We start from the raw sequence: 25,958 nt of genomic DNA, 5'->3' as shown, positions 1-25,958 counted from the left end.
AGGAATCCTAAGTTCATGCAACTAGAGGTTTCAAGCAACTCCTACACTTAAGTGCACATTACAATCCTACAAGCATTAAGTGTAGTAAAGTAGCATATAATAATACGGTTATGCATAAACCCGGGGCTTGCCTTTAATAGCTGGGGCTGCGGGGAGATCATTGATAGCAGCCTCGGAAGCTTGCTCCTGGTCCTCCTCTTGGACAGTTCCTTGCTCGGGGATGAGCACGTACTCTCCGTCGGCGAGATTACAATCTAGTGAATGCAATGCGTAAGATATATGCATGATATGATATGTGTTTTAGTAATTTCAACTTTTGATGGTGTATGATCTACTTGAGTTAGATAGAGTTAAATCTTACTTATGTGAGACTTTTGGGTGGTATACTTGGTGAATTGGATCAACCTTAGCTAAGTTAAGTGGTAGGTTTATTTTTGGGGTTCCACTGAATTATTTTTAAGGTCTTTAGTGAGAATTGTCAAAAAATTCAAGTTGGACTTATTGGAGTGAGGTTTATTTCTCCCTTCTTTTTCTTTATTCTCTTTAAGTTTTTGGAGTGGGTTTGAACTACAAGTCACCTTAATAAATTTCCAAAACTTCTGTAAAAATTACAGTGGCTTATTATTGGTGTATAATTCTCTGTCTCAAAATTTGGGGTTCAAAAAGTGAATAGTTCTCTCTGGGCAAAATCACCAAATTTTAGGGCAGAAGGGGTGATTTGAACTACAACTATCATTTAATAGTAGGTAATTCTCTAAGACTTATTTTTGCTGTCATTTAGATGCTATAGCATGTCTTGGTACAAAATTCTAGCCATCAATACTTATTAGTTATTTTACTAGGATTTTCTAAAGTTTCTAGCCAAAGGGGTGCTTTCTACTACCACTATAATTGAAAAATATCAAACAACAGATTTCTGATTTTTTCTAGCTTCTATTTTGCGCAAGAGCAATCATTCTGAAGTTTAGCATCTTTTTGCTTAAGGGAAGAGGTGGTATGCATTAATTGGATTAAATGGCCTTTCTTATAAGATATTGGCAATAGGTATTATTTTGCATCTTTATAATGGGTTTTCATTTTTCTCTGGTGGCCTATCTCATTATTGACTTAGCAAAATTTTATTTGCTCATTATTGCATTATTATGGGTTATTCATGATTTATTTGGAATATGACTTATTATCATATTATATTTATTTACCCTACTAAAAATGATGGGTTTGGATGTCCATTATTTTTGTAGTGGGGTTCTGGTGGTTACAAGTCCACTGGATTTTTATTATCAATTTTGGGTCTGGTTTTGTAATTCTAATAATTGATTTCTAGTTGGAATAATGCTAAATAAAACATTTCACTTTAAAACTGATCTGGACTAGAGGTTCCTTTATTTTTCCTAGATTCTTTGTTACATAAGCAAACTAGGAAAAATAATTTCATCCACTGATCATTAATTTTCAAGGCTTTTCTGATTTTCCTAAGATTTGGGCAGAAATGGCTTTTAATGGATATCTACACTAAATTTTTCAATACTGGGGTTCTCACTATTTTTAAACAGTGCTTAAATGGGGTTTGAACATCTACAAATTTTCTTAGGTTTAGTACAGAAGCATAACAATTTTTCCTTAATTAAACAAGGTTTGGTCAGTTTCTGTTTTAAATTTTAAACTCTAAAAATTAGAACAGAAAGCATAGGGTTTAGTATTTTTAATTGGTAGTTCATAATATTGAGAATGTAGCAAAATTGGTTTGACAACTTTTGGTTAAGTATTTATCAAGTTATGAATTTTCTAAGTTCTCTGTTTATTAAAAAGATTAAACAGAAATGATTAAATGGAAAACTACTTTGCAACGGGGTCCCTGGCGGGTGTTTTAAGTTTTCCTTACAGACTAGTCCCTGGGCTACTATTCAAATGAGTCACTGACATCTCAGAAAACCCCCTGGATTGTTCTAATCCTAACCCGAGGTCCATCCCCCAATTTAAACAGTACCTGCGGCGGAAGAAAGGGCGGAGGGGCTTACCGGCGTCGAGATTGCTCCGGTGAGGTGGCCGAGGGTGCAGGGGAGGTCCTGAGGGTCACGGCGATGTGTGGGTCGCCGTCAGGGATGGTTGGAGTCGGCCGGTCCGCGTGCGCAGGCAGGGGAGCTCATCGGCGACGAGGAGTCCGGCCTATCCAGGGCGAAATTGATCAATCAAACGGGTCGGAGAGCTTCACTGGGTGCTAGGGAAGACATGGTTGCAAGGAATTTGACAATGGCTTACCAGAGAGCTCAGTCCACGCGCGGGGGCGGGCGATCGAAGTCCGGCGAGGGTGATCTCGGGCTTCCGGTGAAGTTCTGTAGGGTTCGAGAACTTGGAAAGCTTCACGGGCCAATGGCGGAGCTAACCGAAGCGCTGGCGCGGCTTGGGGGTGGCTAGAGTGGGCTGGCCACGGTGGCCGAAGCTCTGAAAGCTTGGCGGGCGGTGGCGCGGCGTGCTCGAGGCGATTTCAGGTGATCTCTGACTTGGGCAAGTCTTGAGAGCGCGCGGGGATGAATGGCTGAGGCTTGGGGCGGCTTTATAGGCACGGCGCGGTGCACGGGCGGCCGTGGACCGGCGAGCGCGCGCGGGCGTGCACTGGGAGGCGCGGGTGCGCGAACGGGCGTGAACCGGAGGTGTCAGCCACGGTCGAACACGTGTGACCGTTGCCTCTGCCCAAGTTCTAGCGCTGATTGGGTGCAAATCTTCGCGAATTTGGGCAAGATCGCTGTGAAGGATTTGTTCACCTGACCTTGCTTTGTCTTTTGTGTATGGACGTCGCTCGGTTTTAGGCTAGGGATAGGGAGTTGTAGCGTCAGCAAGGTGCCAGTGTCAGAATGTCTGGTCCCGAGGTCAAACTGCGCCAAAACCCTGTCAAACGAATTTGGTTTGAGTTCAAACTTTTCCACGGCGTGTTCAAGGGAATTTGGCACAACTTTGCTATTTGGATCTTCTGGTTTTGAGTTTCAAAAAACAGAGAACGCAGTTGATCTTTGAAAAGAGGTCTGAAATTCAGAAATTCAGAAATCTGAATTTCTCCAATGGTTCATGGTTCAAGGGCTGATTTGGGAATTTTAAAAAAACAAATGGCCAAACTCTCTCTTACTATGATTTGTTAGTTATTTGATGAACTAAAACTTTTAATTTGATCATATCTAAAATTTTGCATCCCCCCCATGACTTCTCCTAATTACCCTTTATGCTTAACTTGGCTTACTTAGGGTTTATTAGGGTTTGAGAGTCTTTCTCTCGCAAAGTTCATAACAAGATTAAGGAGAGTTTAGGAAGATCCATTATAAACCTTTGTTTTGAATTTTCTTTTGATGTTTACCCTTTTACTGAATTTACATGTGATAATAGGTTGGATTAGCTTAGGGAAGAACCCTAGGTAACACTGGGGTGTCACACTCTGAGCGGCCAAAATATTCTGACAAATTTCCCAAACCTTCTCTGAAGTCTGCTAAACCCAAACAGGACCAACCAGGGATCTCTCTCCCATGGTCTCCCAGCACAGAGGGGAGATACACCGCCTACCATATAAAGCCTCAAATGGTGCCATCTTGATGCTAGCTTGGTAGCTGTTCTTATAAGCAAACTCTGCCAATGCAAGATGACCTTCCCAGCTACCCTTCCAAGATAGTACACAAGCATGCAACATATCTTCCAAGGTTTGGATCGTTCGCTCTGACTGACCATCAGTCTGAGGATGAAAAGCGACACTAAGGGAAAGCTTGGTACCCAATGCACTGTGAAGACTCTCCCAGAATTTGGATACAAATTTGGAGTCTCCATCAGAAACAATGGACTTAGGTACCCCGTGAAGCCTGATTACTTCCTTCATATACAAGGGGACCAATTCTGAAGCTGAATTGGTGGTCTCATGGGAATAAAGTGCGCAGACTTAGTCAAGCGATCCACTACCACCCAAATAGCATCCCTGCCTCAAGAAGAACGAGGTAAGCCCACCATAAAATCCATGGTGATATGCTCCCACTTCCACTCCGGAATTTCCAGTGGCTTCAGCAAACCTGCAGGACTCTTATGCTCGGCCTTCACGCGCTGACATACTTCAGAGGTGGCCACGTACTTAGAAACGTCAACCTTCATCCGCTTCCACCAGAAGTTTTGCTTTAGATCTCGGTACATTTTGGTTTTGCCAAGGTGAACGGTGTATGGCGTTTTATGAGCTTCTCTCAAGATATCCATCTTCACCTCTGATTTCTGAGGCACACAAAGGCAACCCCTGAAACAAACCAAATCATTCTCATCAATAGAGAACTCCCGGGGTTTACCATCACCAACCCTCTTTCGAGCTTCCTGCAATAAACGATCCTGCTGCTGAGCCGCACGCACTCTCTCCATGAGGGAAGATTGAATAAGCATACGAGTCTCCTCACTAGCGGTGCCGACATAGCACAAAGCGATCCCCAAACGGTCCAGATCAGCAATCAACTGCAAGGCCACTTTTGGAACCCCGGACCTGCTAAGGGCATCAGCCACCACATTTGCCTTTCCCGGGTGATAATGAATAGACAAATCATAATCTTTAATCAATTCGAGCCACCGACGCTGCCTCAAATTCAGCTCCTTCTAAGTGAAAATATACTTGAGACTTTTATGATCGGTGTAAATGTCACAAGCCTCGCCATAAAGATAATGCCTCCACGACTTTAGAGCAAAAACCACCGTGGCCAATTCGAGATCATGAGTTGGATAATTCCCCTCATGCTTCCTCAACTGCCTTGAGCCATAAGCAATCACTCTGCCTTCCTGCATCAACACACAGCCAAGACCAATTCGCGAAGCATCCGTATAAACTGTGAAACGCTTACCGCTCTCAGGCAAAGCTAGGATAGGGGCGTCCACCAACTTGCTCTTCAATGTCTGATAACTGACCTTGCAATCACCGAACCAGACAAAGAGAACACCCTTCTCCAAGAGTCTAGTCAAAGGCTTAGCAATGCTGGAAAAATTTGGTACGAAGCGCCGATAATATCCAGCGAGCCCCAAGAAACTTCAGATTTCAGAGACACTAGAGGGTCTCTTCCACTCCACCACAGCTGCAACATTTTTGGGATCAACCGCAATGCCCTGATGATTAATCACATGCCCCAGGAAAGCCACTTCGGACAGCCAAAAGGAACACTTCTTCAACTTGCCATAAAACTGGTTATTCCTTAGGGCACCTAGAACGAGACGGAGATGATGCTCATGCTCAACCTCGGTCTTTGAATAAATCAGAATATCGTCCAGGAACACGACCACAAAGTCGTCCAAGAACTCATGCAACATCCTATTCATTGCTTCCATAAAAGCAGCAGGGGCATTAGTTAAGCCAAAAGACATGACTATGAACTCATAATGCCCATACCTGGTGCAAAAAGCGGTCTTCTCAATATCCTCCTCACAAATCCTCAATTGATGATAACCAGAGTTCAAATCAATTTTGGAGAACACCTGAGCACCCCTCAACTGTTCAAAGAGAACCTCAATACGGGGAAGTGGATATTTATTCTTGATTGTCACTTGATTCAAAGTGCGATAATCCACACATAGTCGCTTGCTTTTATCCTTCTTCTCAACAAACAATACTGGAGAAGCCCATGGAGACCTGCTAGGCCTAATGAAACCCTTAGCCAGCAGATCATCCAATTGCCGCTTCAATTCAACCTGCTCCTTTGGGGCCATCCGATATGGGGCCTTATGAATAGGATGCGTACCCGGAATCAGCTTGATCTTAAAAGCTGCATCGCGCTCCGGAGGAATGCCTGGAAGCTCTACCGGAAACACGTCCGCAAAGTCGCACACCACACAGATGTCCCGTACTCGCAAGGCAGCCTCACCCTTCACCAGCATGGAGAAAAAGATTCCCGACTTCCTTGACCAGTGATCCAGAAGCAATTGCGCTAACAAGGATAACATGTACTTTGGGGAACTTCCCAAGAATACCACCTCCCTACCCGACGGCGCCTGCAATAACACTGTCTTCCAAAAATAGGATATAACTGCGATACTGAGATAATCAATCCATACCCAAGATAACATCGAATGCCCCCAAGGAAATCACAACAAGATTGGCCAAAAAGACCTCATCAGCAAGAATAATGGAACACCCCTGACAAACTGAACAGCTACTAATGGAGCCATTAGCAGAACTAACCAAAATTGGGTGACCCAACCTCTACATCGAAAGACCAGCCCGCGACAGAAAATCCTCTGAAACAAATGAATAGCTAGCGCTAGAGTCAAAAAGAGCATGGGCCACAAACGAATCAACTGAAATTGTACCTGTCACCAGGTCTCCTTGCTCTCTGCCATCCGAAGAGGCACATAAGCTCCAGAAATACCCGCAGAAGAGGAAGCTTCCGGAGTGAAATTAACAGAAGAACCCCACTGAGCCGCCGGGTGAGGCAGACACGGAGCTCCAAACTGAGATGGCATAGGAGTAGTCGGTGCAGGAGTAGGCGCAGCCAGATACTGAGGAAAACCCTGCACCGGCACGAACTGAGAAGTCCCAAGCACATAAAACTGCTGCGGAGGAAGTGGAACTGAAAATTGCTGCTCAGCGCTTGACATCATGTTGACAGTGCCCTGAGAAGAGGAGGAAGTCACTGGCTCCCATCTGAGCTTCCCATTGGGATTCCTCCTACACACCACATCCTTGTGGTCTTGACTGCAGATTGAACACCTGTCGTTCCACTGGCACTCTGCACGGCGATGCATCACCACAACAGAAACACACCAGCCCCAGCCCGGGCTTAGGAACAGCCCGAAACCTCTGAGTACTTCCTCCCGAAGCACCCGAGTCAGAGGATTTCCCACGGTAGGGATGGTGGCGCTGATGCTGAGACTTGCCCCTCTTGTGGGCTGGACCTCTAGTGTTGCCCCTCCTCGCGTCCTGGCCACGAGGCTGATCAACACCCGATGACTTCTGCGACTCCATGGTATACTGGTGTTGCATCTCCACACCCAGTGCCTGCTCCACTGTAGTACGGAAGTCCACCAATGGAAAGGCTCCCAGGGCATGCCTGATGGAAGGTTTCAGGCCCTGACGGAACTGGCTCGCCTTCTCCATCTCATTATAAGCCACATGAGGGACAAAGCGGACCATCTTGTTGAAGCCCACTTCATACTCTGTGACAGACTTCTTCTCCTGCTTGTAGGACTGCAAATCAATCTTCATTTTCTCCAGGAAGGTGACCGGGTAGAATCTTCTTTCAAACTGCCTGATGAAGACATCCCAAGACAGGACTCCTGGTGAGGAGGAGTGCGCTGCCTGCATGCCTCTCCACCAATTTTGAGCATCTCCCTTCAGCAACTATGTGCCAAAGCGAACTCGATCTCCATACACAATCTCGAAGACATTCATCTTATCCTCCACGTAAGTTAGCCAATCTGCTGCCTTGATCGGAGTACCACTACCATCAAAAGAATTCAACTTCATGCCCATCCACTTCATTAGAGAAAGATCACTGACTGGAAGAGGCATCTCGGCCCCGCCACCTGGAGCAGCACCCGCAGGGACAGCGTCCCCGGGCCATCCTCCACCACCAGCACCCTGAGCAGCACCGGCAGGGGCAACAGGAATAGCTTGCCTCAGAATGGCCAACTCCTGTTGCATGGCCTGCATCGCGGCTAACATTGCCGCCGGACTCATCGAGTCCCCACTAGGAAGTTGCGGACTACCCTGAGCCCTACGAGGCAGCATAGCTGCAGCCACAGGGATGAGAATAATAAGTAAATAAGATTGACATAGCATCTCTTCAGATAATGTCAAACTAGCTCAGACAATAACATAACATATCAATAGTAAAGCAGAAAACCCAGCCTACATGTGCAGTGTGTCAATTTATTATTACTCCACTTGATAGGACCTACAACCTATTCCTCTGATACCAACTGTAACACCCCACTGATCCCACACAATGGATGTTACCAAAAAGCCTTCCTACAAAACTTATGCAACACATAGAGAAAGAAAGTACTGCAAAATCCGGCAGCACCTCCCTTGAAAGAAGCATAACAAGGGAAACATAGAGTTTATACAGGATATAAAAGAAAGATAATTGACATAGTATAATCGAACTGCATGGTAGAAAAGAGCATTCATGGCCAGACAAAAGATAGACAACACAACCCACCAAACTAAACAGTTCAACTACCATGAGAGATTAGAATGTAATAATCCCCTAGACTTGACCCTCCCTGTTAAACATCATTATTAAGTAGTGGTTCCTTTATTTAAAGGTGTGGTGGCCGTGCTGCTACGTCCCTTCTTTCCCAAAGCAAAGATCAGGTGCCTGCATCAGACAATGCAAGAGTGAGATGACACATCTCAGCAAGTAAAAGAGCAAACAACAGTTGGACAATGTAAACCAACCATGCATAAGCAACCACGTGGTTCACAACTTCTTTCTTGAATATTAAATTGCAGCAAGTAAGCAAGTAATCAATTACTTAATACCAAGATGAATCACAAAGTAAAAATCCACATCATTCTCATCACCATAATAGGTTCCACACTTCCCCATGAATGCACATGGCTACAGATGCAGTATGACTTCTGCCTTCATACCTCTAAGGATATGAAGCTGCATCATACCCCTTCTCGGGCAACATATGATGCTCATTGTACCGGTACGGTCGGACCATAAGATCGCGACGAAACTTCAATGCAATGGATGATGAATGCATTATGCATGTCAACAACATGAGTTCTTCCCAAATAAAATGTGCTAGACATATACTTCCACCCATTTCACATAATAAACCACATGGGTAACATGATCAAACCACAACCTCCACATGTATAATAAATAAACATGAATAACTTCAAACGACGGTACCCAATTAGGAATATGAATACAAACACAAATAGCACAAACATAATCAAGTATAAGACTCTTCAATTAACAGACGGAATAACCATCACTGTTTTACTTGCCTTCACCGGAAGTTTGGGCAAATCCCTAAGTACGATCCGGAAGTCCACCACCTGTTTTTGACACACAACTTAGTGCACCAATTTCACACAATCAGGCTCATAAACGACGCCGCACCTATGCACAATCTCACACCCCGCCACGGGTAACATCTCTCCCCACACCCACCAAACTGCAGCGGTGCTGCTTAATAACTTTATAACTTTAAAATTATGACAGCAGTGGTAGCAAACAAAAACTCCAAAGGCATCTACATAAAATTTCCCACGAGTTTTGTATGCAATTTATAATTAAATTCCAATATCTAATTAGCCCAAAACAGCCCACAAGATAAACCCTGTAATCTGTTTTTTTTTCTCTTTTGGACAGCGACATACCCAGATTCAAACAGCGATAACTTTCAAAATATAATTCCAAATCAAGCGCATAAATACTCATTGGAAAGATAAGAGAAATCCCTACATGATTATCATACTGGTTATCACTAATTACCCACGAAAAATTCCTAGAAACGGCTAATACTACTGCTGTTCACCCACCTGAAAAATCTGTTTTTTGGACAGCAACATACCCGGATTCAAACAGCGATAATTTTTAAAATATAATTCGAAATCAAGCGCATAAGTACTAATTGGAAAGATAAGACAAAGCCATACATGATTATCATACTGGTTATCACTAATTAACCCACGAAAATTCCCAGAAATCCCTAGAACTACTGATGTTCACCCACTCACAAAATTCCTGGACAGCACCTCTACCAATTCACATAGATAAACACATAATCAAATTGATTGCAGCACAAAAACAACAAAAGTTAATCACAAATTCACCTTGGGATCTTCCCTTCCTCCTTTCTCCCTCCCTCCAAACTCCAATTGAGATCGCAGCCACACGACGGAGAACCACGCAGGAGGGCTGCACCTTGGAGGAGGGGGAGAGAATGGGGGGGCGGCTAGGGTTTTGGGGAGGAAGAAGATGAGAGAGGGGAAGGGGGTGGCGGGCAAGTCCTAGGGGAAATGGGGGGGCAGCTGCACAAAGGGGGGGATTAGGGGGAGGGCGGCTGGGGTTAAGGGGACTAATGGGCCGGATCAAGGTTCAAGGCCCAACTCGCCCACGTGACAGCTCCCGACCCCATCGCAAGCAACTAACCAAAGAAATTCTATTGTCTTACAGGTGAATATTTTCCACAAATTCTAAATTCTCAAAGCGCATCACCCGAATGAGGAAAAAGAACAAAAAGAATAACCTCCACTTCTCCTCTTTGCAAACCGGGTGTCACAATGGGCCTCCGTGGAGCAGCACAACCAGGACGCCTGCCGGACCTCCACGAAGAGGAACTACCAGCGACGCAAGAAGCAGAAGATTCGACTTCCATGTGCGGAAAAAGGAAGCAGAGCTGGAGGGAAGTAATTGAGGTTGTTTCAGGCGGCTGTTGTCAGCGACGGAGAGGAATGGCGATTGGACGCAACGGCGGCCACCCATAGGTCGTAGGTGTGGAAGAAGCTATGGGGGCAAAGCTTCACAGCAATGGCGGCCACGAGCGCTAGGGGCCTAAATGCAAATATGCCGGCGCCAGGGGCTTGGCCTGCATATCAACCAAAGCACTGAACTACTAATCATAAATGAAACTAAAATGCAAATGAACTAAGGAAGAGGCAAGAAACAAATGATGAGCTGCAGTATGGGAGGGCTGCAACTGCAGAACCTAAATACTAGCAAAGGATCAGCAGGGGAAAAATATGCTAGCAAGACATTGGCTTACTAGCATGCAGACACTCAAGAGTTCATGTCCCCTGCGTACAGGCTACCATGCACCTGCTTTGAGAACAATAAGTTTGAACAAATACAGCTGAAAAATTAAAACATGAACACATTAGATGTAACACCACAAAAGCCATCGAATAAAAATAATGAATTTAGTTATTATATTAATTAGGGTAATAAATTTTTCTTAGTGTTTAACTATTTATTTGCATCGTTTTTCTTTGCATGCGCGTGATTTCTTATCGGATGTTTAAATATCAATCCATTTTAAAAAGAAGTACTAGTAATTAAATAATAATTAAGTATTATAGTAATTATTAGTTTAAAAACAAGTACTCCATTTATAAATATTTTTGGTAATTTTTTTATGATTTTTAGAGTTTTTTAAAAATGAATTTCGGAATTTAAAAAAAAACCTAAAACTACCCCAGCCGGCCGGCCCACCAGGGCCCAAAACCCCCCCAAACCCTAACCTGCCTACGCGCGCGCGGCCAGGAAAATCCCAGCCGCCGCCTCCCTCTACTACTCCCACTTTCTCTCCCCTAATCTCTCTCTCCCGCCGCCGCCTGCACTACTCCTCCCTCTCCCTTTATTCTCTCTTCTCTCTCCTCCTTTATTCTCTCCATGCGCATGCACCAGGGCCGTCCGAACAGCCGCTCGACGCCGACTCGCCTAGCCGCGCCGATCCGCGCGCCTTGCCGCGCGACCGCGCGAGCAGGCCGAGCGCTCGCCCGGGCGTTCCGAGCCGCGCCCTTGCGTGCTCCCTGCCGCGCCGACCCGCCCATGCCTCGACGCTGCGATGCCGCCCGAGCGTGAAAGCCAAACGTCGCGAGCTCGACCGATGTCGCGCCCCTGCATGCACCCGATTGAAGAAACTGTCGTCCGTTTCTTGTGTTAATGGAGATTTATTCTACCGTTTCTTCCTCCCCTCATTCCTCCTCTCCATTACGTGCAGTAACAGCAGCACCATTGACGGTCTCTTTGATGACGCCAGTGACCTCTCCTCTCCCCTCCCTCTCTCTATAAAAGGGAACAGCAGAGCCTCCCCATTCCTGCCTACTCGAATTTGCCTCTCTCTCTAGCACTCCACGCTCATCGCTAGTGCCATTGCCGTTCGTCGCCGGAGTTTGCCGTTCGTCGCCGGAGCCCGTGGAGTTCGCCGGAGTGTGCCGTTCGTCGCCGGAGTTCGCCGGATCCACGTATTCACCGTCCGTAGTCGAGCCCCTGCTTTTCTTCACCCGGCCAAACCCTGTCGATCCATCCCCGTCACACGCACGGACCCGAGGTTGATGACGACCAAAATTTATTTTATGTATTTTATAAAGTGCTTTTGATTCGATTCATGTGTTGTATAGTTTGTTTGTTGTAATATGAACACATGTGATTCCGATTTATGTATTTGTGTGCGCTACGGAATTTGTTAGAAATATGTGTGCACCGTGTTATTTCATGTAATCGACGCGTTGATTTTGGTTTAGAGAAATATGACGTAGATTTAATAGTCACACGTTGGTGATAAAAATACTAGATAAGAATTTATAGTCAATTTTGGTCACGATAAATTCTAGAAACTATTTGGAGAATTATAGGTGCATTTTTGATGGATTAGAAAATGGTATAGAACTCATATCATTTGAATAATATAGGATTTTAGATGATTTATCTAATTATTTTATTGGCATATTTTTTTTATAAAGAAAGGAGAAAATATCATTGGTAGATGGCAAAATAGTTTTTTTTACTAGTTAAATAATCATGTTCGCAAATTGAGCACTTAGATTTTTAGATTAAGCAAAATACTAGTTTATGTCAAATAACCCCGCTTGTGTTAGAAAATGTTCAATTAGTAGTTCATAAGGATTTTTAGAATATTATATTCATTTTTACTGTGTTCAATAATTTGAGTTAGAAATAAAGAGAGATAAAAGGTATTAATTTATTTATTAGTATTAAAAGACAATAAGTATTATTTATCTTCGTTGATGATGTTAAAATAAATTAATACTAGTTTAAAACTATATTTATTATACCCACTCATAAATTCACTATTAGGATTCACAATAATAGCCACAATTGAATTAATAAGTATTTACGCGATTAGTACGTAATTAAAATGTGATTAGTGCGACATGTTAATGTGCATGTAATGGTGTATGATTATGTAATGGTGCATGTTTATTTATGGGTGTATACTTTATTTTTGTATGTGCGACTATAATAGAAGCAGACTGTGTGGTAGAGAATCCGAACTCGTTCGAGGACGATCCGCAGGACTCGTTCGAGGACGATCCGCAGGACTCGTTCGAGCAAGGCAAGTGGATTCTCCCTCTGCATATTCTGTTTGTACCTATTCATTGCATATAATAATGTTTATTTTGATATATTGCATAATTTGATGGGATAACCTAATTAAGGATTTCCTAGATTTACTACATGTATTCCTTGTTTAACCTGGGGAAATAATTAAGCTGTGCAAGATTTATGCTACCGCTCAACTTAATGATTTCTTAATGTCACTCATTAATTGGTTTTAATGTTCCAAAGATTTAATTGGCAATTATGGCATTAACCCGATGGTTAAGATAACATTATTACAAATTTAATTGGAACATGGAGTGACCACCCAGGATAACAGTGCAACCACGAGTGCTATCATGGCTCTGGCTTTGGTAATTAGCTCTATATGCTTAGTGCCTAGCAACCTTACCTGAAAGATGGGCAAGAGGGGGAGCGGTAGGTGCTGGCAGCCCACGTTAACATGGGGTCGTATTCTTGGCTAAGGTACTTCACCCAGGGGGCCACCACCATCGTCTTAGAAACCTTAGCGGGTTGCTTCGTATTAAGGTATTTTGTGAAAGCCTCATAATGGATCCCTAGCCATTCACCTCGGCAGTGTTTAAGGGTCCGATCAACCCGGGCTAGATGGGATACATGGCTTGTGGGTAAAGTTGTACCACCTCTGCAGAGTGTAAAACTGATATATCAGCCGCGCTCCCGGTTATGAGCGACCTGGACTCCTCACATGATAATTGAACTTGAAGATGGAATTAAATTGAGATCCGATGATCTGCCAATAATTTGCTTAAGTGGTTTCACTTAAGTGTTTTTGTTATATTCATATTCCTTTGTTTAAATGGGATATTTGGGATTCACACTTATTAGTAAGACAGGTGTTGTTAATAAAATGTTGACCAACTAAAATGCTTACTGCTCAACCTTAGCCTCACCTTGTTATACCTGCATTAGTTTTCCCCCACTTGCTGAGCCCCGACCATAAGTGAGCTCACCCTTGCTTAATTTTGATCAGAGGGTGATGCTGGAGACTTTGATGGAGATTTTATCGACGACGATGATTTCTAAGTCTAACGATGCGTGCGGTCATCTTCCTGTGGGAGATTGCCCAGTTGTTTATTTCCGCTTTACTTTGATGTGATACTTGTTAAAGATACAATGTTGCAGATGATGTAATAAAGTATTATACTCTCTTTACGCCTTTATTGCATTGTCTTTTGATATATTACACTTGTGACGTCAACATATGTGTGGAAATGGATCCTGGCACACATATGGTATGCGCTCGGTTCTACCCCATGGAACCGGGTGTGACAGAAGTGGTATCAAAGCTATGCTGACCCTAGGTCGTTAGATTAGTTAGAAATGGAAAGCCTAGTTGTTCAAAACTTGCTAATTTCATTCCTATAAATTCCTTTATCAGTCTTACCTCTTTGAAATTCAACTGAGTTGACACTTCTCTTGTAGATGGTTCGCACTCTCCAAACTACCCGCATCAACACCAGCTACGCCCCTCAGCCCCGGCAGATCCCGGTCTACCCAATGGTAGTCGAGGAAGCTCCAGCGAATCTCCCTTCCGTCCGAGTGGAGAACGTGATCAACCTGGAGGACAGCTCGGAGGAGCAGCTGCCGACCCCCACCCCGTTGGCCGAGTCCCTGGCCTTCGCAGCTGGGTCATCGACGTCAGCATCGTCGGCACCAGCCTTCCAAGCACCTGCACCTGGAGGCGACGACCCCGACGACTCCGGAGACGGCGATGACGAGGATGACGACGACGACGATGGAGAGGATGAGCACGTCAACTAGGAAGCTGACTACACCCAGCAGGACCACTTCATGGGGATTGGTCCAGTTGTCGAACATTACACATCAATGTTCGAGACAGGACACTTCCCCAACCTGCTGCAAGCAGTGCTGCACGAGCTAGGAGCCTACGTCCGCCCCCTGTACGAGACGAGGCGAGTGAGCGAGCCTCCCCGGGCTTGCTATTACATCACTCGCATCCATGTCAGGGTAATGGATGCAGGTGACAGGGGATTCAGGACTCTGTCTGCTCACGAGTCCCTGATACCGCTGTCCACCTACGCTGCCTCGGTCAGCGATGCTGCCCGTCGGACCCTGTGGTCGCTCAGCCACACCTACCGGCAGCAGCTGCAGAACACGAGGTTCAAGCATCTTCCTCAGCGTCTGCGTGGAGAAAGCCAGACCAACATTGTCCCAGGAGAACCAGGTGAGGATCGCCTCAACACCCTAGCTGGTGTAGTGGCCGGTCTCAACACCGACCTGGACAGTGCCACCCTGGACCTCTACAGGGTGCACTTGGAGTTGGAGAATGCCCACGCCAGGATTGCAGCCCTGGAAGCCCAACTGCAAGGACTGGATCCGCCAGAAGCTCAGGTCCCCGCCGTGGCGCTGTCTCCTCCCCGCAAGAGGCTGCGCTATGGAGAGCCCGGATCAGTCACTAGGCTGCTTTAGGAGTTTTGAGTCATGATGTAATAAGTTATACTTCGCGTTAGACGATGATACTCTCTTTATGTTATCATATTAATAAATATCAACCATGTGATGGTGATTGATTGAAATGTTTGATTTGGATCTTTGTTTGAGTGCAATGGTCTTATGGAATGATGGCCATAAGAACATATAAAAATTTTAAAACTTAAGTCATTTCCCCTCTAGAATCTTTCTACTCTTCTCTTCTCTAAGATGTTCACTTTCTAACCAATCAGATGGTGAACCAACGTCAAGGACCTAACAACCGGAACCAGCGTGGACAACAAGCACCACCACCACCACCACCTAATCCCAACATGGAGCAGTTCATCGCCGCCCAAATGCAGATTCTGCAAGGACTCACTGCCGCGGTTCAGCAATTACAACAGAACCAACAGATTCAGCAACCCCAGCAGCAGCAGTATGCACCCCCGGCCAGAGATAAGCACCGGGACTTCATGAGTCATCACCCGCCGACATTTTCTCATGCGGTTGATCCTCTGGATGCCGATGACTGGCTCAAGGTCATTGGAAAGAAGCTGGACATCACTCAGTGCAACGACCGGGAGAAGGTCTTGTACGCCTCGGGAAGACTCGAGGGAGCTGCGTCCGATTGGTGGGATGCCTTCACAGCGGCACATCCCAACGCAGATACCATAACCTGGCAGGAGTTCCAAGAGGACTTCCGCGCTCACCACATCCCCTCTGAGATCATGAAGTTGAAGAAGAAGGAGTTCCTTTCCCTTACTCAAGGGAATATGTCTGTAAGCGAGTATCGTGATCGCTTCACTCAGCTTTCACGCTATGCCCCTGAAGAAGTGGATACGGATGAGAAGCGCCAAGAGCGTTTCTTGGAAGGACTAATTGGACCTCTGAATTACCAACTTCAGAGTCACACTTTTCCCAACTTCCAGACACTGCTGAACAAGGCAATTGGCCTTGAAAGCAAAAGGAAGGAGCTATCTGACCATAAGAGAAAATTCCAAGGTCAGTCCAGCAGGAACACTCGTCCGAATAATGCTCAAGGTTCGCAGTTCCGCTCTGGAAATCAGGGTGGAAACAATTATCAAGTGCAACGCTCTGGACAGCAAAGCCAGAGAAGTAATCAAAACCAGAACCAGCAAAGGAGCAACTCCCAGACCAACCAGAGGTCTGGTGGAAATTCACAGAACCGTCAAGGTGGCACCAACAACACGCAGGCCAGAAACAACGCACCAGTCCAACCCAACGGTTGTTTCAAGTGCGGTGAACTGGGCCACTATGCCAACAACTGCCCAAGGCGCAACCAACAGACACCTCAGAAAAGCAATACTCAGAGGAATGACCAGAACACCCCCGCTCGTGGATCTGCTCAGAACAAGACACCACAGAACCAGAGCAGAGGAAGGGTCAATCACGTCACTGCGGAATCAGTGCCTGAGGATGCCGACATAGTGTATGGTATGTTCCTTGTTAACTCCATACCTGCATCAGTTTTATTTGACTCTGGAGCATCACATTCATTTATAACTGAGTCATTTGTGGAAAAACATAACATACCTAAGTACCCTCTGAAGAGGATATTACACATTAGTTCACCGGGAGGTGACATGAAGGCCACACACTCATGCCCTCATGTTAATATCAAGATTCAAGGAATAGATTTTACAGTCGACTCAGTGGTCCTAGGATCCAATGGGATTGATGTGATTCTTGGATGCAACTGGTTGAAAAGTTGTGATGGAGTGATACGGTGTGCCAATGGAACAATTATGTTGACAAGTCCTCAAGGTGAAAGAATCCAAGTTAACATAGACAAGTCAACAGATGAAAAAGGGAAGACAGTGATCAATCACTTGGAAGAAAAGCCCTTGGAAAATATCAAAGTAGTGTGCGAATACCCAGACGTATTTCCGGAGGAATTGCCAGGTATGCCACCTGACCGTGATATAGAGTTTTCTATTGAATTAGTACCCGGAACCGCACCTATCTCGAAAAGACCATATAGAATGGATGTTAAAGATTTAGTAGAATTGAAGAAACAAATAGAAGAATTACTAGAAAAAGGTTTCATTCGCCCAAGTTCATCCCCTTGGGGAGCCCCAGTGCTATTTGTGAACAAGAAGGATGGTTCGAGGAGAATGTGCGTTGATTATAGAAGTTTGAATGAAGTAACCATCAAGAATAAATACCCGTTACCTCGGATTGAAGATTTATTCGATCAAATGAAAGGAGCTAAGGTATTCTCGAAGATAGATCTGAGATCGGGGTATCATCAGTTAAAGATTCGAGCAGAAGATGTACCGAAGACAGCCTTCACGACGAGATATGGATTATATGAGTTTTTGGTCATGTCGTTTGGACTGACTAATGCACCAGCATACTTTATGAACTTGATGAATAAAGTATTCGTGGAATATCTGGATATGTTTGTGGTCGTATTCATTGACGACATACTGATATATTCTCCGAATGAAGAAGCACACGAAGATCATCTAAGGCTAGTCCTACAAAAGCTTCGTGACAACCAATTGTACGCAAAATTCTCGAAGTGTGATTTTTGGTTGAAAGAAGTTGCTTTCTTAGGGCATATTGTTACCGATGGTGGAATTAAAGTGGACCCAGGAAAGATAAGTGAGATACTGAATTGGAAGCAACCAAAGGATGCGTCCAAGATCAGAAGTTTTCTTGGATTGGCAGGATACTATAGAAGATTTATTGAAGGTTTTTCCAAGTTAGTAAAACCACTTACCTCTCTACTGGAGAAAGGCAAAGAGTTCAAATGGGATGAAGCTTGCCAGAATTGTTTTGAAGAACTCAAGAAAAGATTAACCACTGCACCAATATTGGTAATGCCAGACATCCACAAGGGATTTGATGTGTATTGCGATGCATCACACCTTGGACTTGGATGTGTGCTAATGCAAGAAGGAAAGGTGATTGCTTATGCTTCAAGACAGTTGAGGAAACATGAGAAGAATTATCCTACGCATGATTTGGAACTAGCTGCCGTAGTGCATGCTTTGAAGATCTGGAGGGACTATATGATTGGAATCAAGTGCAAAATCTTCACGGATCACAAAAGCCTGAAATATATATTCACTCAGAAGGAACTCAACCTCAGACAAAGAAGATGGCTTGAGTTGATTAAAGACTATGATTTGGAGATACAATATCACCCCGGAAAAGCAAATGTAGTAGCTGATGCTTTGAGCCGTAAGGGTCAAGTGAACAACATCACTACTCATTTGATGTCACAAGAATTGTGCTGGGAAATGGAACGACTCAACCTTGGATTTCTCAATAATGTAGAAGCAACGGTGATGGAAGTTGAATCTACTTTGGAAGAAGAGATTCGTAAAGGACAAGAGTCCGATGAGAAGATTAAGGAAATTAAAACTTTGATTAGTATGGGTAAAGCCCCAGATTTCACGGAAGATGAACAAGGCACAATATGGTTTAAGAAGAGAATCTGTGTACCAGAAATCGAGCACTTGCGCCAACTTATTTTGAGAGAAGCTCATGATTCAGCTTACTCTATTCACCCTGGAAGTACAAAGATGTACCAGGACCTTAAAGAAAAGTATTGGTGGTACGGATTGAAAAGAGATGTTGCTACTCATGTTGCATTATGTGACGTGTGTCAGCGAGTTAAAGCTGAACACCAAAGACCAGCAGGATTGCTACAACCTCTCAAGATACCGGAATGGAAATGGGAAGAAATCAGTATGGATTTCATAGTTGGACTACCCCGTACTCGAGATGGCTATGATTCAATATGGGTCATAGTAGACAGGTTAACTAAAGTAGCACACTTTATACCTGTGAAGACAACTTACTCGGGAGCCCAGTTAGCAGAGTTATACATGTCAAGGATTGTTTGTCTGCATGGAGTACCGAAGAAGATCGTATCAGATCGAGGAACCCAGTTTACCTCACGCTTTTGGAAAAGACTACATGAGTCCATGGATACCAAGCTAAATTTTAGTTCAGCTTATCATCCGTAGACGGATGGGCAAACAGAAAGGACAAACCAAGTGTTGGAAGATATGCTAAGAGCTTGCGCTTTAAAGCATGCTAGAAGCTGGGATAAAAGTTTGCCTTATGCAGAATTTTCGTATAACAACAGTTATCAAGCAAGTCTCAAAATGGCACCGTTTGAAGCACTATATGGACGAAAGTGTAGAACACCGCTTTATTGGAATCAGACTGGAGAAAGTCAAGTATTTGGTCCAGAAATTCTCCAAGAGGCGGAAAAGCAAGTGCAAATTATCAGAGAAAATTTGAAGACAGCACAGTCAAGACAGAAAAGCTATGCTGATAATAGAAGAAGAGAATTGATGTTTGAAGTAGGAGACTTCGTATACCTTAAAGTTTCACCGATGAGAGGAATGAAAAGGTTTAAGGTTAAAGGAAAATTATCACCTCGCTATATCGGCCCATTCAAGATTTTGGAAAGAAAAGGTGAAGTAGCCTACCAGTTAGAGCTACCCGATAGATTATCGGATGTGCTTGACGTATTTCACGTATCACAACTCAAGAAGTGCTTAAGAGTACCAGAAGAACAGTTACCCCTGGAAGAACTGAATGTTAATGAGGATTTGACTTATTCGGAGTACCCGATCAGAATTCTGGAAACATCTCGCAGAATTACACGGAGTAAAGTCATTAACATGTGCAAAGTTCAGTGGAGTCATCATTCGGAAGATGAAGCCACTTGGGAAAGAGAAGATGAACTCAGAGCAGAATTCCCCCAGTTATTCTCGGAAGTTTCTTAATCTCGAGGACGAGATTCTTGTTAAGAGGGGTAGGTTTGTAACACCACAAAAGCCATCGAATAAAAATAATGAATTTAGTTATTATATTAATTAGGGTAATAAATTTTTCTTAGTGTTTAACTATTTATTTGCATCATTTTTCTTTGCATGCGCGTGATTTCTTATCGGATGTTTAAATATCAATCCATTTTAAAAAGAAGTACTAGTAATTAAATAATAATTAAGTATTATAGTAATTATTAGTTTAAAAACAAGTACTCCATTTATAAATATGTTTGGTAATTTTTTTTATGATTTTTAGAGTTTTTTAAAAATGAATTTCGGAATTTTAAAAAAAAACCTAAAACTACCCCAGCCGGCCGGCCCACCAGGGCCCAAAACCCCCCCAAACCCTAACCTGCCTACGCGCGCGCGGCCAGGAAAATCCCAGCCGCCGCCTCCCTCTACTACTCCCACTTTCTCTCCCCTAATCTCTCTCTCCCGCCGCCACCTGCACTACTCCTCCCTCTCCCTTTATTCTCTCTTCTCTCTCCTCCTTTATTCTCTCTCCATGCGCATGCACCAGAGCCGTCCGAACAGCCGCCCGACGCCGACCCGCCCAGCCGCGTCGATCCGCGCGCCTTGCCGCGCGACCGCGCGAGCAGGCCGAGCGCTCGCCCGGGCGTTCCGAGCCACGCCCTTGCGTGCTCCCTGCCGCGCCGACCCGCACATGCCTCGACGCTGCGATGCCGCCCGAGCGTGAAAGCCAAACGTCGCGAGCTCGACCGATGCCGCGCCCCTGCACGCACCCGATTGAAGAAACTGTCGTCCGTTTCTTGTGTTAATGGAGATTGATTCTACCGTTTCTTCCTCCCCTCATTCCTCCTCTCCATTACGTGCAGTAACAGCAGCACCATTGACGGTCTCTTTGATGACGCCAGTGACCTCTCCTCTCCCTCCCTCTCTCTATAAAAGGGAACAGCAGAGCCTCCCCATTCCTGCCTACTCGAATTTGCCTCTCTCTCTAGCACTCCACGCTCATCGCTAGTGCCGTTGCCGTTCGTCGCCGGAGTTTGCCGTTCGTCGCCGGAGCCCGTGGAGTTCGCCGGAGTGTGCCGTTCGTCGCCGGAGTTCGCCGGAGCCACGTATTCGCCGTTCGTAGTCGAGCCCCTGCTTTTCTTCACCCGGCCAAACCCCGTCGATCCATCCCTGTCACATGCACGGACCCGAGGTTGATGACGACCCAAATTTATTTTATGTATTTTATAAAGTGCTTTTGATTCGATTCATGTGTTGTATAGTTTGTTTGTTGTAATATGAACACATGTGATTCCGATTTATGTATTTGTGTGCGCTACGGAATTTGTTAGAAATATGTGTGCACCGTGTTATTTCATGTAATCGACGCGTTGATTTTGGTTTAGAGAAATATGACGTAGATTTAATAGTCACACGTTGGTGATAAAAATACTAGATAAGAATTTATAGTCAATTTTGGTCACGATAAATTCTAGAAACTATTTGGAGAATTATAGGTGCATTTTTGATGGATTAGAAAATGGTATAGAACTCATGTCATTTGAATAATATAGGATTTTAGATGATTTATCTAATTATTTTATTGGCATATTTTTTTTTATAAAGAAAGGAGAAAATATCATTGGTAGATGGCAAAATAGTTTTTTTTACTAGTTAAATAATCATGTTCGCAAATTGAGCACTTAGATTTTTAGATTAAGCAAAATACTAGTTTATGTCAAATAACCCCGCTTGTGTTAGAAAATGTTCAATTAGTAATTCATAAGGATTTTTAGAATATTATATTCATTTTTACTGTGTTCAATAATTTGAGTTAGAAATAAAGAGAGATAAAAGGTATTAATTTATTTATTAGTATTAAAAGACAATAAGTATTATTTATCTTCGTTGATGATGTTAAAATAAATTAATACTAGTTTAAAACTATATTTATTATACCCACTCATAAATTCACTATTAGGATTCACAATAATAGCCACAATTGAATTAATAAGTATTTACGCGATTAGTACGTAATTAAAATGTGATTAGTGCGACGTGTTAATGTGCATGTAATGGTGTATGATTATGTAATGGTGCTTGTTTATTTATGGGTGTATACTTTATTTTTGTATGTGCGACTATAATAGAAGCGGACTGTGTGGTAGAGAATCCGAACTCGTTCGAGGACGATCCGCAGGACTCGTTCGAGCAAGGCAAGTGGATTCTCCCTCTGCATATTCTGTTTGTACCTATTCATTACATATAATAATGTTTATTTTGATATATTGCATAATTTGATGGGATAGCCTAATTAAGGATTTCCTAGATTTACTACATGTATTCCTTGTTTAACCTGGGGAAATAATTAAGCTGTGCAAGATTTATGCTACCGCTCAACTTAATGATTTCTTAATGTCACTCATTAATTGGTTTTAATGTTCCAAAGATTTAATTGGCAATTATGGCATTAACCCGATGGTTAAGATAACATTATTACAAATTTAATTGGAACATGGAGTGACCACCCAGGATAACAGTGCAACCACGAGTGCTATCATGGCTCTGGCTTTGGTAATTAGCTCTATATGCTTAGTGCCTAGCAACCTTACCTGAAAGATGGGCAAGAGGGGGAGCGGTAGGTGCTGGCAGCCCACGTTAACATGGGGTCGTATTCTTGGCTAAGGTACTTCACCCAGGGGGCCACCACCATCGTCTTAGAAACCTTAGCGGGTTGCTTCGTATTAAGGTATTTTGTGAAAGCCTCATAATGGATCCCTAGCCATTCACCTCGGCAGTGTTTAAGGGTTCGATCAACCCGGGTTAGATGGGATACATGGCTTGTGGGTAAAGTTGTACCACCTCTGCAGAGTGTAAAACTGATATATCAGCCGTGCTCCCGGTTATGAGCGACCTGGACTCCTCACATGATAATTGAACTTGAAGATGGAATTAAATTGAGATCCGATGATCTGCCAATAATTTGCTTAAGTGGTTTCACTTAAGTGTTTTTGTTATATTCATATTCCTTTGTTTAAATGGGATATTTGGGATTCACACTTATTAGTAAGACAGGTGTTGTTAATAAAATGTTGACCAACTAAAATGCTTACTGCTCAACCTTAGCCTCACCTTGTTATACCTGCATTAGTTTTCCCCCACTTGCTGAGCCCCGACCATAAGTGAGTTCACCCTTGATTAATTTTGATCAGAGGGTGATGCTGGAGACTTTGATGGAGATTTTATCGACGACGATGATTTCTAAGTCTAACGATGCGCCGGTCATCTTCCTGTGGGAGATTGCCCAGTTGTTTATTTCCGCTTTACTTTGATGTGATACTTATTAAAGATACAATGTTGCAAATGATGTAATAAAGTATTATACTCTCTTTACGCCTTTATTGCATTGTCTTTTGATATATTACACTTGTGACGTCAACATATGTGTGGAAATGGATCCTGGCACACATATGGTATGCGCTCGGTTCTACCCCATGGAACCGGGTGTGACATTAGATGCCTGGCTTACCTTTACGTTCCAGGTTCAAAGCAAGAAACCCATCCTTTCCTTAATGTCTGGCAGCCAGGCGAATGCATCCAAATTTGCCTCGTCTTTAAATACTTCATTAGCTATAGCATACTGATCAGAATCGCTTTTAATATCATTATGTCTAAGATATTTCATTGCACTCGAGTGGGTCATGCGATGTGATGACTCAGGCATACCAACTTCTGAGCTCCTCCGTTGAGTCTGGCGGGTGAAGGGCTGAATAGACCCTGTGTTGCTGCTGCTGCGTTTTGTAGGAGACATGGTTCTACATGCCATTATCGCTGGTGTCTTGAACTCATCACAGAAACAAAAGATTTCATCCAACTCAGTTTCAAATTCCACAATAAGTGTGTACTTTTCTGAGGACAACTCATTTTTCTTATGCAATGGAAAGTCAAACTTAGTGGTTCAAACAGAGGAATACAGCGAAATGTTCAAACAGAGAAATACAGTAAAGTGGTTAAGTGAGTACATACTTGTTCACCATAGACAGTTCCCTCATGTGCAAGTGATGCCTGCATAGTCATAGTGTACTTTCCCCACAAGCTTCGTAACTTTTTAAACCTTTTTTGCAAGTCCTTTTTTCCAAATCCAGACCCGTCACTAAGGACATTTGTTGTTTAAGATCATCATAAAAAACCAACGGCGATGCTTCTGGACAACAGCCACGCTCCTTGAGTTTATAACACTCTTTCACGAAATACCAATCCAGATCTAAAGGCCACTCCATGACCAATGAATCCGCGCAGTCTACATGGGAGAAAAAAATGTATCCAAATGTTGGGGGAAATGAGTTACACAGGTCAAGATGAATCATGCTTTGCACCTGGGAATCGACCGGGTGAAGACTGACAAGGTCGACCGCTTGAGGGCGAGCGCACGCGCCTGTAATAAGGCGAGTGAGTCCTGCGAGATGCGCCAGCAGAGATACCTCGGATGGGCCTCCGTGGAGCTGCACAACCAGGACGCCTGCCGGACCTCCACGAAGAGGAACTACCTGCAATGTAAGAAGCAGAAGATTCGGCTTCCATGCGCGTAAAAAGGAAGGAGAGCTGGAGGGCAGTAATTGAGGTTGTTTCAGGCGGCTATTATCAGCGACGAAGAGGAATGTCGATTGGACGCAACGGCGGCCACCCATAGGTCGTAGGTGTGCAAGAAGCTATGGGGGCAAAGCTTCACAGCAAAGGCGGCCACGAGCGCTAGGGGCCTAAATGCAAATATGCCGAGGCCAGGGGCTTGGCCTGCATATCAACCAAAGAACTGAGCTACTAATCATCAATGAAACTAAAATGCAAATGAACTAAGAAAGCGGAAGAAACAAATGATGAGCTGCAGTATGGGAGGGCTGCAACTGCAGAACCTAAATACTAGCAAAGGATCAGCAGGGGAAAAATATGCTAGCAAGACATTGGCTTACCAGCAGGCAGGCACTCAAGAGTTCATGTCCCCTGCGTTTAGGCTACCATGCACCTGCCTCGAGAACAGTAAGTTTGAACAAATACAACTGAAAAATTAAAACATGAACACATTAGATGCCTGGCTTACCTTTACGTTCCAGGTTCAAAGCACGAAACCCATCCTTTCCTTAATGTCTGGCAGCCAGGCGAATGCATCCAAATTTGTCTCGTCTTTAAGTACTTCATTAGCTATAGCATACTGATCAGAATTGCCTTTAATATCATTCTGTCTAAGATATTTCATTGCACACGAGTGGGTCATGCGATGTGATGACTCAGGCGTACGAACTTCTGAGCTCCTCCGCCGAGTCTTGCGGGTGAAGGGCAGAATAGACCCTGTGTTGCTGCTGTTGCGTTTTGTAGGAGACCTGGTTCTACATGCCATTACCCCTGGTGTCTTGAAATCATCATAGAAACAAAAGATTTCATCCAACTCAGTTTCAAATTCCACAATAAGTGCGTACTTTTCTAAGGACAACTCATTTTTCTTCTGCAATGGAAAGCCAAACTTAGTGGTTCAAACAGAGGAATATATACAATGAAATGTTCAAACAGAGAAATACAGTAAAGTGGTTAAGTGAGTACATACTTGTTCACCATAGACAGTTCCCTCATGTGCAAGTGATGCCTGCATAGTCGTAGTGTACTTTCCCCACAAGCTTCGTAACTTTTTAAACCTTTTTTCCAA

This window comes from Zea mays, chromosome 3, assembly GCF_902167145.1.
Source record: "Zea mays cultivar B73 chromosome 3, Zm-B73-REFERENCE-NAM-5.0, whole genome shotgun sequence".
NCBI lineage: Eukaryota > Viridiplantae > Streptophyta > Magnoliopsida > Poales > Poaceae > Zea > Zea mays.
Note: the sequence above shows the minus strand (reverse complement) of the source record.